Source organism: Lissotriton vulgaris, chromosome 11, assembly GCF_964263255.1.
Source record: "Lissotriton vulgaris chromosome 11, aLisVul1.2, whole genome shotgun sequence".
Classification (NCBI taxonomy): domain Eukaryota; kingdom Metazoa; phylum Chordata; class Amphibia; order Caudata; family Salamandridae; genus Lissotriton; species Lissotriton vulgaris.
Genome location: NC_141699.1, coordinates 404,435,882 through 404,448,926, shown reverse-complemented (window position 1 = coordinate 404,448,926; position 13,045 = coordinate 404,435,882). Strand labels below are relative to the sequence as shown.

The 13,045-nt window shown below is 44.6% G+C and overlaps 1 protein-coding gene across 1 annotated transcript in view; it reads left to right on the top strand.

Moving 5' to 3' along the window:
- UBE2D4 (ubiquitin conjugating enzyme E2 D4) overlaps positions 1-13,045 on the top strand; it is a 362,319-nt gene that overhangs the window by 22,814 nt on the left and 326,460 nt on the right. The gene's annotated exons all lie outside the window — the stretch shown is intronic.

Below are 13,045 nucleotides of genomic sequence, written 5' to 3'. Positions count from 1 at the left end.
AGGGAAGAGAGGGGAGGGGGGAGGAGAAATGCGACACGGCGGGAAGGGGAGGGGGCGGAACGGGGGCGGAGAGCTGAAAAGTGTTGCTGCAACGTGTGGATGCTTGTGAAGGACATCATGTAGTGAAGATGCTCCCTTGGCGTAAGGAGCATAGTAGAGAAGACGTGGTGAGGAGGCTGATAGCTGGTGAGTTCAGGATTTAGCATGCGGCCTGTGCATGTATGTAGGGGACATGCAAAAAGACCAGAGATGTACTTCGATCCTAGGACAACAAGTGAACGGGGTAGCTGGTTAGTATTTTAGAAAGGGTATATGCTGGATCTGTGTCACACGGCGGGTAAACTAAACAAAAAAAAAGAAGCCGGAGGGAAGAGAGGGGAGGGGGGAGGAGAAATGCGACACGGCGGGAAGGGGAGGGGGCGGAACGGGGGCGGAGAGGGGAGGAGCGGGTAAACAAAGACGGACATGCACGCGCCCGTGACTTTTAAGGTCAATGCGCATGCGCATAAGCTTAATGCGCATGCGCATTGACCTTAAAAGTCACGGGCACTGCAAGGAATCGCCACGATTCCTTGCAAGCTAGAAAAGAGTCGATGAGCCCCTATAGTCTCGCTTGCTCGATGCGCATGCGCATCGACAGGCGAGACCTAAAAATGCACCTGGCGGGGAATCAGTTTATCGATACACCCCCTTTGTCAGTGATAAAAATAAGTCCTATGAAGAATTGGCAAAGAGCAGGTTCTACTACTGGCAGTTCTTGCTTCCTGGATGTTGGTTTTCACCTCCAGTTTGGATAATTGTACTGGCTCAGCATTTACGGTTTATATTTTTTTGTCAGAAAAAGGAAAGGGGTCATTCAAGGTTTCTTAAAAATCCTATTGGGAGGATTTAATGTTTGGATTTTATTTCGCGACTGACCAGCACAGGTATCATTTTGGAGCTGCAAGGGAATGAAATCGAGCACAGTGAACCCTATGCTGTCTTTAAACTTTATGGGCAATGGGACTATAGCATATTAACACAATCCTACCTCAGTAAGTTAAGATCTCTTTGTAGACATTCATGTGTAGCATGCAGGCCACTGGTTAAAACCTAGTAGTACAAACTCACTTTTCTCTTCAGAGTTAGATAAAAATCTGTTGTGTAGTGTTAAGTTGGGTCATAGAAGCGCCTGTTGCTATGACCCAACTTGCTTGAAGAAATGTTAGCTGTTTGTTGTAGAAACGTGTTGTGAATACTACCAAAACGTAAAGTTTGCTTTAGGTTGACACATTGCTTATTATTGGTTGGAGTTCATCAGTCTTGCTTGCTTCTTATTCCTCTTGTGTTTTTCACTCCCCTAGAGCATTACTTCCTTGCTTTGTTTTGGTGGGGTGACTTAGATTTTACCACTACTTGCATTCAGTGATCTATTTTCTATTCCTGCTTTTAGCACTCCATGGACCTGGTGCGTGTGTTCTTGCTATATTCCCCTCTCGCCTTTGTTCTGATTCCCTTCACAACTACAACACCTGTGCGTTTGATCTTGCTGTCCCACTTCCCAGTTCATCTGATGTTTTCCCCACTGTCCTGCTCAACGTTTCTTTATACCTGCAGACCTGCTACCCTCCTCCTGTTCACCACTTCAATCTGTGGAGTGTACTTTCAAATCTACCCCCAGGCTCCTTTGTTGCTCCCATGCCCCTCTATCCTTTTTGTAATTTTAATTATTTTAATTTTCTTTTTGTACATTTCAGGATGGCTTAGCAGACACAATATTCTATTGGGCAACTCTTTTCAGTAAATGTACTCTCACGTGCATGTGTGCATTTACGGCAAGCTGCCTTCAACCAATTGGTCTGAAGGTTATTGTAGTAAAACGTTGGTTGTCAAGATCGCAGATGTATTCCCATCACCTCAGGGCAGTTCAACAACATGAACTTCCCTGTCGCCCTTCAGTTAGGGGTTGTCTTGCATTTACTTATCCTGACCCTTTCTCTCCTCTGTGGAGCTCCTTCCCAATGTAACACCCACGTACCCTGCAGCTTTACTCACAGCTGTTGTTCCTGGTCAGATGTCCTTCCACAAGGAGTTAAACTGGATCGTGTGACTATTCATCGCTGGGTCACTGGACAGAATTAGAACAAGCTGATCCTGCGTTTCCAGGGAGAAAGGACCCAAAACCTTAAAGGAACGCAGAACCCTGCTACCGATTTTGAAACATGTTCACAGGAATTACTATAATCTCATCAGGAGATCAGATTAATCAACCATCTTCTTTAAATAGAGACCAGATGCTCCATAATCAGCATGTACGAATTGTATTTGGTGCTGCAAAGTTTTATTTTCACCAACTAAGTTTTGTCAAGTTTCTAATTTTTAATACCCTTAGTAAAGTTTGCAGAGTTTTTCAGTTTAGCTTTGCATACAGCGAAAATATTTTCCTCATTGTAAAGTCATTTTCACCCTAAAGCAAAATATGTTTTACTTAATGAAATCTAGCCGGTCCGAAAAAATTTATGTTTCTCTTTGCATGTTTTTCGACGCTGAGAAACATTACATTGAAACTGTTTTTTTTGGGCAAAGAATGCCATGTAAATAATTGTTTTGTATATAGATAGATAGGGGTGGGTGTGTATATTTGTATATGATAAGTAGAAAGAATTTCACACAGATTCGGCAAAGTGAAAATGATGCCAAGTTTTCCATAGATGTTCAGAGATTGGGGAAAATACATCTTTGGGTACTCCAAATTCTATAATAAGGTATTTATTTATCTTTATGTAATTATCATATTGTTTTTTACCACAGGAGATGAACAATAAGTGTCTTAGCTCACCCATCATGTTGTGAATGGCTTCATGGTACTTGTAAGAATGTGTATTATTAGGGGAGAGTTGTAAGAAACCATCTCAAGTAATAATCACAGATCTTATCAGGGTGAACTCCTAAAGTCACAAAAAAACTGAGCTCTACCCCCTGGTAGCTATGGCACAGAGTAGACCTGTTTAACTTCGAAGCAATGTTTAAAGTAATAATGCATTACTAAAGCAGTGATAAAGTTGAAATGAAATAAACAAACCAATCCCAAACCAATTAGAAAAATAAAGTAAAATTAAATGAACAACATGACAAAATTCCAATAAGGGGAACCAGATATGAGTTTTCAAAATTATACGTTGGAATAGCGGCAAGCACAAAGTGCCGGTGATAGTCAATGGTTGCAGTTAAATGGGACCTCGGAGCAATTTGACGCTGTCCACAATGGGGTGCAATTGGATTCTCAAACCAGATTTGTCCTGGTCAAAGTTTTACCTTTTGAGTTTAGTCCTTTAAGTCCCAATCCACCAAAGGAGAACACTTCAAATGTCGTATGAATCAGTCAAGCAGGTCTTTACATTCCACCAAGATCTGACACTGTGATGTTAACAAGAGGCCACCGTGATGAAGTCCATTCTGGCTCGGGAGCGGGTGAGAACAGGGGATAAGACCTTGGTGTTGGCTACATCTATCTGCTTGTTATAGTGCAGGCCAATTTGAAGATAAGTAAGTCTTTGGGCCAAGCCCACAGGCCTTCATGTCAAGTGCACAACAATACCTCTCAAGGACATATTCACCTGTCCTGGGAGCAGGTACGCACCATTTTCACGAATATTGAAATGCTAATTACTGCTGTCAGAAGCTGGAAAACAAAATGCGGAATTAGCTTCTAGTTACTTCAGGCAGGGCAAAGGTGACTAAAAGTTAATTTCTATAATACCTTGAACAAATTAAACTTCACAATTGAATTACATTTTAATAACTTTTAAAATTAGTTGTTTCATAATTCCTTTTTCTAGTCCCATTCCTGAAATACAGTATTGGTATTTAGTGTTGCATCCCAGTGCTTTCATATGGGACAGCCAACCATGCTATAGTGAAAATCGCTTTGAGCGGCTAGGCACTATGATGACATGTGGAACATTAAACTTTTTTGTGTCCTTCTTTTAAATATCACACATCATGCCTTTATGGGCATTTAGGCCTACCTCAAGGGTAACATATTAATACTTAAACCCAGTTGTCATGCCTAAAACCATACTTTTATGTTGACGGCTCGAATTGACAATTTAAAAACTGTTCTGCTTGGCTGAAATGGTCAGCCTAGTGTCAGGTTTATTGTGTCACTGCAGTGGGTGGCACAATGGTTGCTGCAGCCCACTGGTGACATTCAACTTACAGGACCTAGGTACACTTTGTACTTTTATACTAGGGACTCGACTGTAAATTAAATTTGCCAGTGGCTTGTATACCAATTTCAGCATGATAATTGGGGGCGAAAAGCACTTTACCTCTGGTTAGCATGGGTGAAATGCACAGAGTTTTAAAGCGACGTAAGGCAAAATCCTGCAGGGCTGTCACACCAATGATGGCCAGTTACAACAGTACTCCAATAATAGGTGTTAATATGACCCACTTGAATGGGCCTGTGAAGGATGAAAGCCTGAGCAATACCTGCTGGGGTTTGAACTTGTGACCTGTAGGTTTCTGGGCTTGAGGTTAGTCCAGTAAGTTATCTCACCAGCTTCCACAGAGTGCTAATTTCCTTTCAGACCAAGGTGCTAGCTTTATTTTTATCATCACATAAACATGACAATACGTGTTGACTAATGATGGCCATTAGCTAGACACTCTCCGAGCTCATGAAACCTAAATAAAAAATTGATAATTGATTTAAAGGAATCAATAAGTTCCTCTTTCATTGTTGGAGTCCGATCGCAGCAAGTAAAAGCTATAGTAATGGCATGTTCTCTATTTTGTAGGAATTGGAGGGTCAAAAAGAGCAATCAAATTAAAGGTCAGGATAAGAACCTGAAATGTAGATCGGAACATGAGACGTGAACACCAGAACCGAGACACAGCGGACTAGTGGTCAGAGTAGTTGGTTGATGAGGTCGGCTTAATGGAGATGAGGGCTAGTATTTTATTGGAATATTTTGGGTTAATTTGGTCATTTTAAAGAACGCAGCATTATAAAATGTTATTTCATCTATATTCTACACCTAAGAAACATTATAAAAGGGATTCCAGAATTAATTCAAGGTGTTTTCCATGTAGAAAAGAGTGGACTGATATAGTCCACGTGTTTTCTGCCTTTAGCAAACTAGGCGAATAATGGGAAAATTACATTTAAAGAAATTACTGAATAACTGAATTTACACTGAATCCATCCACCAAATAATTATATTGGGATATTCAATTGAGGTCTCATTGGAGTAAGAATGTGCTATTTCCATGGTGATGGCAATCACAAGGCAATTTTCCAGGCACAGACTAGACACCAAATCTCCAAAGAATGACTATTGGTGAAATTGTTTTATGGATCATTGTGATTTGGAAATGTTTTATGGATCATTGTGATTTGGAAATGTTTTATGGATCATTGTGATTTGGAAATAGCTATTCTATCAACTTCCTCAAATAGATGTCAGCTTACCAGTCGTGTTAATACATTAGTAAACCTTGAATAAATTATATTATGTGGTCCAGTTTAGAAAGGCATAATCATTTTGTTAATTATAATTCCGAATATATTTGATGTATGAAATATGATTTTATATTTTTCTAAGATTATTTGTATCTCCTCATAAAAAATACACATGAAATATAATAGAGAGAAGTTGATAGAGAACGGTGTAGAAACTCTGGCTGCAATAAAGAACTTAATAGACTGCCACCAAGTGCTGCAGGCATCCCAATGCTTCCTTGCAACTATGACCAACTACTTAGAAGAAATGTCAAGGAAGCAATATGTACAAATAGTTTGACAGCAATGGCATACAGTTTTTGGGGAAAAAACATGTGCGCTACTGTTGAGTTGTGTTTTGAGTTGGGGGTGTTGACTGTCTTGATCAGCCACAATGCTGATACCTGCTTTTGTTGCATTTTGAGGACTGGTCTAAGAGCTGCAGTGTAGTGATGAAGTTCTCTTGCTTATTTGCCGGTGACATCCTGCTTTAGTTTTTTGGCAGTTTTTTAAATGTATGGTGATCTTTAATCTTGTAACCGCAATGATGCTCTGCTTAGAATCTGTAAGACCCCCTGTCGCGACAGAGTTGCACAGGAGATATACACTGAGTGTTCCTAGTCAAAGTGGAATGTCACTACTGTCTCCACACTATGCTCTGGAGAGACGTTGATAGCTGCCATCATTACTAGTGCAGTGCTGTAGACCTTTTTTTTTTTTACTGTGACAGCTGAGAGAAGACTGTACTTACACTCTTGATATTCATGTTCTATGATTGCACACACGTGTGGTTTACATTGAGAATATCTGCAGTTTGAATATTTCTTTGTGCCAATGCAGATCTACTGCAAATGGGTAGTGTACAGCACAGAGGTAAGTCAACCTCTGCTTACCTCTCTTTCAAACAGCTGCAGAGCCGCCTTCTTGCTATCCTTGTCTTGTTAGTGGTTGCAATGTTCATGAAACCCTGGGGTCTTTTTGAGAACAAAATGTAGGCATACATGTATGTATCGCATACTTTTATAGCGCGAACTGTCACCCAGAGGGTATCCTGGCGCTTTGACTCTACCTAACTTCACGCAATCACAAAATTACACTGCCCTGGGAAAAATATAAGACTTCAGCCCTTTTTTAAAGGAGGAGAGTTCCTTCAGACTCCTCAAAAACAGGGGAAGAGAATTCCAAAGCTTGGCGGCAGTGAAACCAAAGGAACGACCGCCCATCCGGATCCTCTGAATCCTAGGGACTGTCACCAAGCAAGCAGAGGAGGACCGTAAAGGTCTGGCTACTGAATACCAAGAGAAGAGATATTGCAGCGCAACAGGCCCCTGTCCGTGTAGAGCCCTAAAGACTATGCAAGACGCTTTAAAACAGATACGCTGATGGACAGTAAGTAAGTAAGTAAAATTTTTATTGTATATAGTTAATTAAAACCTTTACAATATTGAAGACATGAAAAAGAAAAAACACGCTGATGGACAGGTAACCAGTGAAGGTCTTTTAGTGCCAAAGAAGAAGAGGCCGAGCGCATCAGAGAAAGAGCCAGCTTAGCTGCCATATTCTGTATGCGCTGCAACTTACTAATCAAGGTGCTAGGGGCACCCAAAAGTAGTGCATTGCAGTAATCAAGCAGTATAAATCAATAAGAATGATACTGCGCACTACTTCCGGTTTAGCAGGTGCCGGGAGCATGGGAAGGATCTTACGCAATGTACGAAGCAGCATCATACATGTGGCAATTGTCTTATTTACAAAGGCGTCCAGCTGTAGTTCAAGTTCAAGAATTTATATAGCGCACTACTCACCCAGAGGGTCTTGAGGCGCTTGGGGAGGGGATTTGGGCCGAACGTAACGCCCAAGTTACGAGCAGCATCTGCTGCTACAGCCGTGCCCAAGGAAGAATCTGGCCAAAAACCGGTCGGCAGGGGGTGGGGGTTCGGTCTAATGAGCAGTACAGCACCTCCGTTTTAGAACCATTGAACTGGAGGGAGTTACGTCTCAACCAGTCCATGGTAGCTGTTGCAGCAATGGAAAGTCTCCTTAGACGGTGTCTCTGCCTTCCAGGGAGAAAATAAGCTGCGTGTCATACATGGTTTTACATGCTAAGGCAGTAGTGTTCCCAGGTCTGCTAAGAGGTAGCTTACTCATGTTAAGGTTGCCCACACCCAAGCTTCTACTATCCCTTTTCCTACTAGGTTATGCAGTCCCTTTAACCTCCATATCTGTCTCAGATGACTGGAAAAAAACTCTAGCTGTTCTGCTGTTTAAACAGAAAACTGCTGACCTATTAAGATCATCAAATTGTGGGTCTATCTCTCTAATCCCTTTCTTACTAAAATCATTGAGCACCACATGGAGTTTCTGCTGCCATCGACTCCCTTCCTCCCTTTGCCCAGGCGGAGAGTTTTCATTCGAGTGTCAGAATGTATCTCACCGTCTGCAGTATCATGCTGTCTTTCCCTTTCTTTACTCCAGATGTAGGAAATTGCCTGCCTTCTATCAGTCTTGAAAGCCTCCCATATACTAACCAGTGATGATACAGAGGGTCTGTTTGTCTTTAAAATACTCATCCGTCAACTTGCGAAGAAACCAGAAAATACTTCACGTATAAGCCCCCACACTTTGAGATGCTGGATACCTCTTGGGCTGCACTGAGGATGGTTGAGCAGCAACTCCATTGATGCATGGCCAAGCTGCCCTCTGGGCAGTCTGAAGGCATCAAGAATGGTACAAAGGTTGGTATCCAGACATAGAGGTAGTCTACTTGAAAGCAGCATCTGTGAGGGGCAGAGTAGTGTGTAAATTGTCTCTCCCCGGGTGCCAGTTATGCCAGATGTCTCTAATCACCATGGCAGTTGTCCATTTATCCAGTCTGGTGGTCAGAGAGGGGGTGTCAATATGTTGGGACTTGTTCCGGATTGTCTCTTCCCACCTACAGCATACCTTTCGGAGAGCAAAGAAGAATAGCAGAGACAACCTGCTGCGCGGTATTAACCAGTGTGGGGGGCACATACTCTCTACCTATACTATATAAAATTGATTTTCTTTGTAACATTAACAGAACATAGTCTCATTGAGAAGCATTCACTTTTTTTTTAAAGCTTGCATTGCCCAGAGATGCCAGTGTTAGTTGATTTAACAGAATTATAGTGCCTTATCATGTAGGCATGCCTTACCGTGTAGGCATGGTAAGGCATCAGGGTGAAACCTCAGCCCTCATCCTACTGGACCTCTCGGCCGCCTTTAACACTGTCTCCCACCGTACCCTAATCACAAGACTCCACGACGCCGGCATCTGTGACCAGGCACTGGACTAGTTCCTCTCCTTTCTGACTGGCCAAACTCAGCATGTCAGACTACCTCACTTCCTCTCAGAACCTACAGAGATCAGCTGCGGAGTGCCCCAGGGCTCCTCCCTGAGCCCCATCCTCTTCAACTTCTACATGGCTCCCCTCGCAGCCATCGTCCCAAGCCTATGCTGACTACATCCAGCTGACCGTCTCCCTCACCAACAAACCCCTAGCCGCCAGAACCAACTTTCACAACTAAATGAAGGCAGTTGCCAACTGGATGCAAGACGGCTGCGTCAAGCTCAACTCGGACAAGACCAAAGTACTCCTAATGGGACCCACCCTCTCAGCCGTGGGACGACACCTCGTTGCCCCGCCGCACTAGGAACTCTTCCCACCCGTAAGGACCATGCACCCAACCTCTGCATCATACTGGACTCCTCACTCTCTGTGAACCGCCAAATAAACTCTGCATCCTCATCCTTTTTCCACACATTCCTCCTGCATTAAAAGACTTTCAGATGGCTCCCACAGAATCCAGTAAGACTGTCACCCACGCCCTCATCACCAGTAGACTTGAGTACGGCAAGGCACTCTATGCTGGCGTCACCCAGAAACAGCTCAGGAAACTACAGAACATCCAAAACGCCACAGCCAGACTGGTCCTCGACATCCCCCGCCAAAGCTACATGACACAACACCTCCGACAACTCCACTGGCTCCCTATTAATAGGAGAATCACTTTCAAACTCCTCACAAATGCCTACAAGGCCATCCACGACGCAGGACCAGAATATCTGAACCACCGCCTCGCTTTTCACACACCCACCAGATAACTCCGCTCCCCCCAACTCGCCCTTGCGTCCTTCTTAAGGATCCACTAGACCAGAATTGGAGGAAGATCCTTCACTTACCTCACCTCCAAGACCTGGAAAACTCTACCCCTCCACCAATCTACAATGTTGACCACATCAGGAAGGACCGCGAAACCTGACTGAACGTCCACACCTGATGTATCAGAATACCCCCCCCCCCCCCCCCCCCCTCCCCAAGCACCTTGAGACCCTCATTTGTGAGTAGCCATGCTTTTCAAACCCCAGGTTGATTGATTGAGGCACTATAAATGTTTTTGGTGTTATATCTTCAACACAGAAGGAGGTGTGACATTTTGAGTCGTTTGTTTATCATAGTTTTGCGTCTTTATTAATTGTTTTAACCCTAAAGCCACAAGAATAGCATGAATCGAATTAAATTAAAAAGAAGATATTATTCAGTGCAAAATAGCAAGGCGACAGTTGGAGATGTCAGGACGCACATTCCATTAGGTCTCTGTAAATCCTGCAAGAATCTGATATATATATACACCAGATTTGAAATGGCAGTTGAATCTCACCATTTCCAAGCCTGAAAAATGTGCAAGGTAACCTTCTGAGGCAGTTCGTAGACTGGGTTGGTGCCTCACTACACTTCCTGATGTGCATTTAAAACAGCGGCTGAAAGAACTGGGGGAGGGCGTGGGTTTGGTGGTGTATGTGTGTGTGCATATACACATACACACATACAAGCATAACATTGATGATCTAGGCCTCTCAGTTTGCACATGCATAGATCAGTGCTGGTTGAGTTATTTGTCCATTTTTGTTTGGTCTAAGCCAACTCTGGCAAGATTCCAAGTTACATTTCAAATAAAGGATTTATTTACCCTCTGTGGCTAAAGTACCTGGGTATCTTAATAGGTTATTTATGATTTGATGGAGAGGTAAGCCTTAGATAAGCGGCTCGCTGTCTGTGCCCGCCATACTCTGTGATCCAAGTAAAGCTTTTTGATGATCTTTGTGCTGTGTGGGGGTATTGAATCTGGGTTGGCCCCAAAGTCAGTGCATCAAATATTTTTAGAGTGGTGGCAACATGGTTGAGCCACGGCAGCTTCTGTTTACAAGGTTATCCAAAAATACTGCTTTGTAATTGGTCATGCTGTCATTTGCCCACAGCCTGACCCAATAAAGAAATGGGTGTGATGGAAATTAAGGATTTTGTGCCGAAGAGACCCAGTTAGCCTGTACATCCCATCATTGGACTACCGAAACCTAGATGCAACGCCTGCCATCAAAAATATATTCTCTGTCCCTTGAATGTTTCTCACAGTCCTATAACCCATATTTCTGCTCGATAGGGCCTAACTGACATTGCATTAAGTTTAGAGGTACTGATGGCTAGCACCAGACATCTTCCCTGAAATTTTTTGGCAAAACGCATAATTGGACCACAGCTTTGGCTCATTGTCTCACTCTTGTATTTCTGGGACAAGCAGGTCAGATTTTTATTGAATCTTATTCCCCCAAAAAATACAGTTTGACTCTTTCATACTTTGCTCCGTGGATTCTGAAGCTTGATTCCAACTTCTTTGGCACTCTTACGACCATAAATTTTGTTTTCTTGGTTTTTAGGTTTCGCACTGCGAACCGATCGCGAAGCGATCGTCGCTGCGAAACACTATTGCAATCGTTTCTGCTTTCAAGGAGTCAAGGGAGACAGCGGACAATCTATGTGCACGCGCGCGTAAACGGATCAGGTCACGCGCGCTTCCTGTCTCCCATGGCTCCTTGGAAGCAGAAACACACACACACACACACATACAGACCCCAGCCCGGGCCGCCGCCCCGCATACACACACATAGAGAACGCCCCAACCCCCCCCCCCCCCCCCACCCCCCCCTGCCGCGCATACACACACATGGTGAACCCCCTCCCCCGCGCATACACACACATAGAGAACCCCCCAGGCGCGCAGTCATAGCAGCACCCGAATGGACGAGGAGGGCCGCGCCGAGCCATAGCGGGAGCACCTTGGACCAGTCTCAAACTGCACTCCGCCCCCGGCCGCATAACATGCCCCAGATACCTGTAACGCGGGGACGGACACAGAGGATGGAACTGCGTGATGTAGAGACCGGGTGATATTTCTCCTTTTTATTTTTTTTATTTTACATCAAGGAACATTGGTCGAGCGTGTTTTTTAGATCAGTATGGACCTGCTTAATTTTAGGCCTGAGCCCAGGAGTGTGGGCGGCTTGCTTCGACTGAAAACAGACATAACGAGGCCCCCACATTCCCTTTACTCCAGACAGCCTTTAAATACAAATAAGAGAACCCCCCCCCCCCCGCCGCCGCGCATACACACTCACACGCATGCACACACACTCACATAGAGAACCCCCCTCCCCCTGCCGCCGCCGTGCATACACAAGCACACAGAGAACTCTCCCCCCCCGCATACATACACACACACACACACACACATACATACATACATACATACATACATACATACAGACCCCCCGCTTACACACACACACATCCCCTACCTCGGCTCGGCGTGTCTTCGCATCGCAGCTTGCGCACGGACAGTCAACGCGCACGGCCACGGCGTCTCCTGCGCTACAACCGTGGTTTTGGTTTCGCGGCCTTTTTGCATTTCCGTTGCATCGTCACCCTGGCATTTTAACAGAACTTTGGGACATCGTCGCTCCTCGAGCCTTTAGTGAAGGTGGCACGGTAAGGCACAAATAACCCCGCCGTGAGGGGGGGTGAGGGGTCTGGGGTCTCCGTCTCTTTGGATTGTTCGCACAGGGTGTTGGTGAATGGGGAGAGTGCGGTGTGCAGGCTGAGATGGCGTATGTTGGCCGGGGCAGCTGCAGCGGGATGGGACAGGGGAGGTAAACAACTTTTTCAAGGTTTGCTGGGGGGACGTCATTAATGACTGCCATCGGAAAGGTAGTGGATGAAGAATTTGCGGCTCTATTGAAAAAGTAATGACGTATTATACAGTAGTCGCCACCTTCTTTCCTCCTTCCCGTAAAAAATAGCATTCCTGCCTGTATGCGCCATGCTTGGGTCTTAAAAGAGGACTTTTTAGCAAGTGTTGCTGAGGGGTTAATGCCGGTATACCTCTGCATCTCGCCCCAAACGTTACTTTTGTTAAAGTAAAGCACTACACAGTCACCCATCTCCATAGCGCTCACACACCAACAAACCAAAACCACCCCTCGTCTAACCACAGCGCTTCACATATGTCTAAAAATGCCTGCCCCCAAGCCACAGCATAGCCCGCCTCCTCTGCTATTCCACCCACACTACGAGCTCCACCCTCCGCAAATGCATCGCAAGCCATTCACCACCCCCCGAATATAACTGGCACTGGCAGGCCATCTCTCACACATTATGCCAGCCTCCTTCTGCACAGTGCGCATTCTTCAACAACGCATCTCCC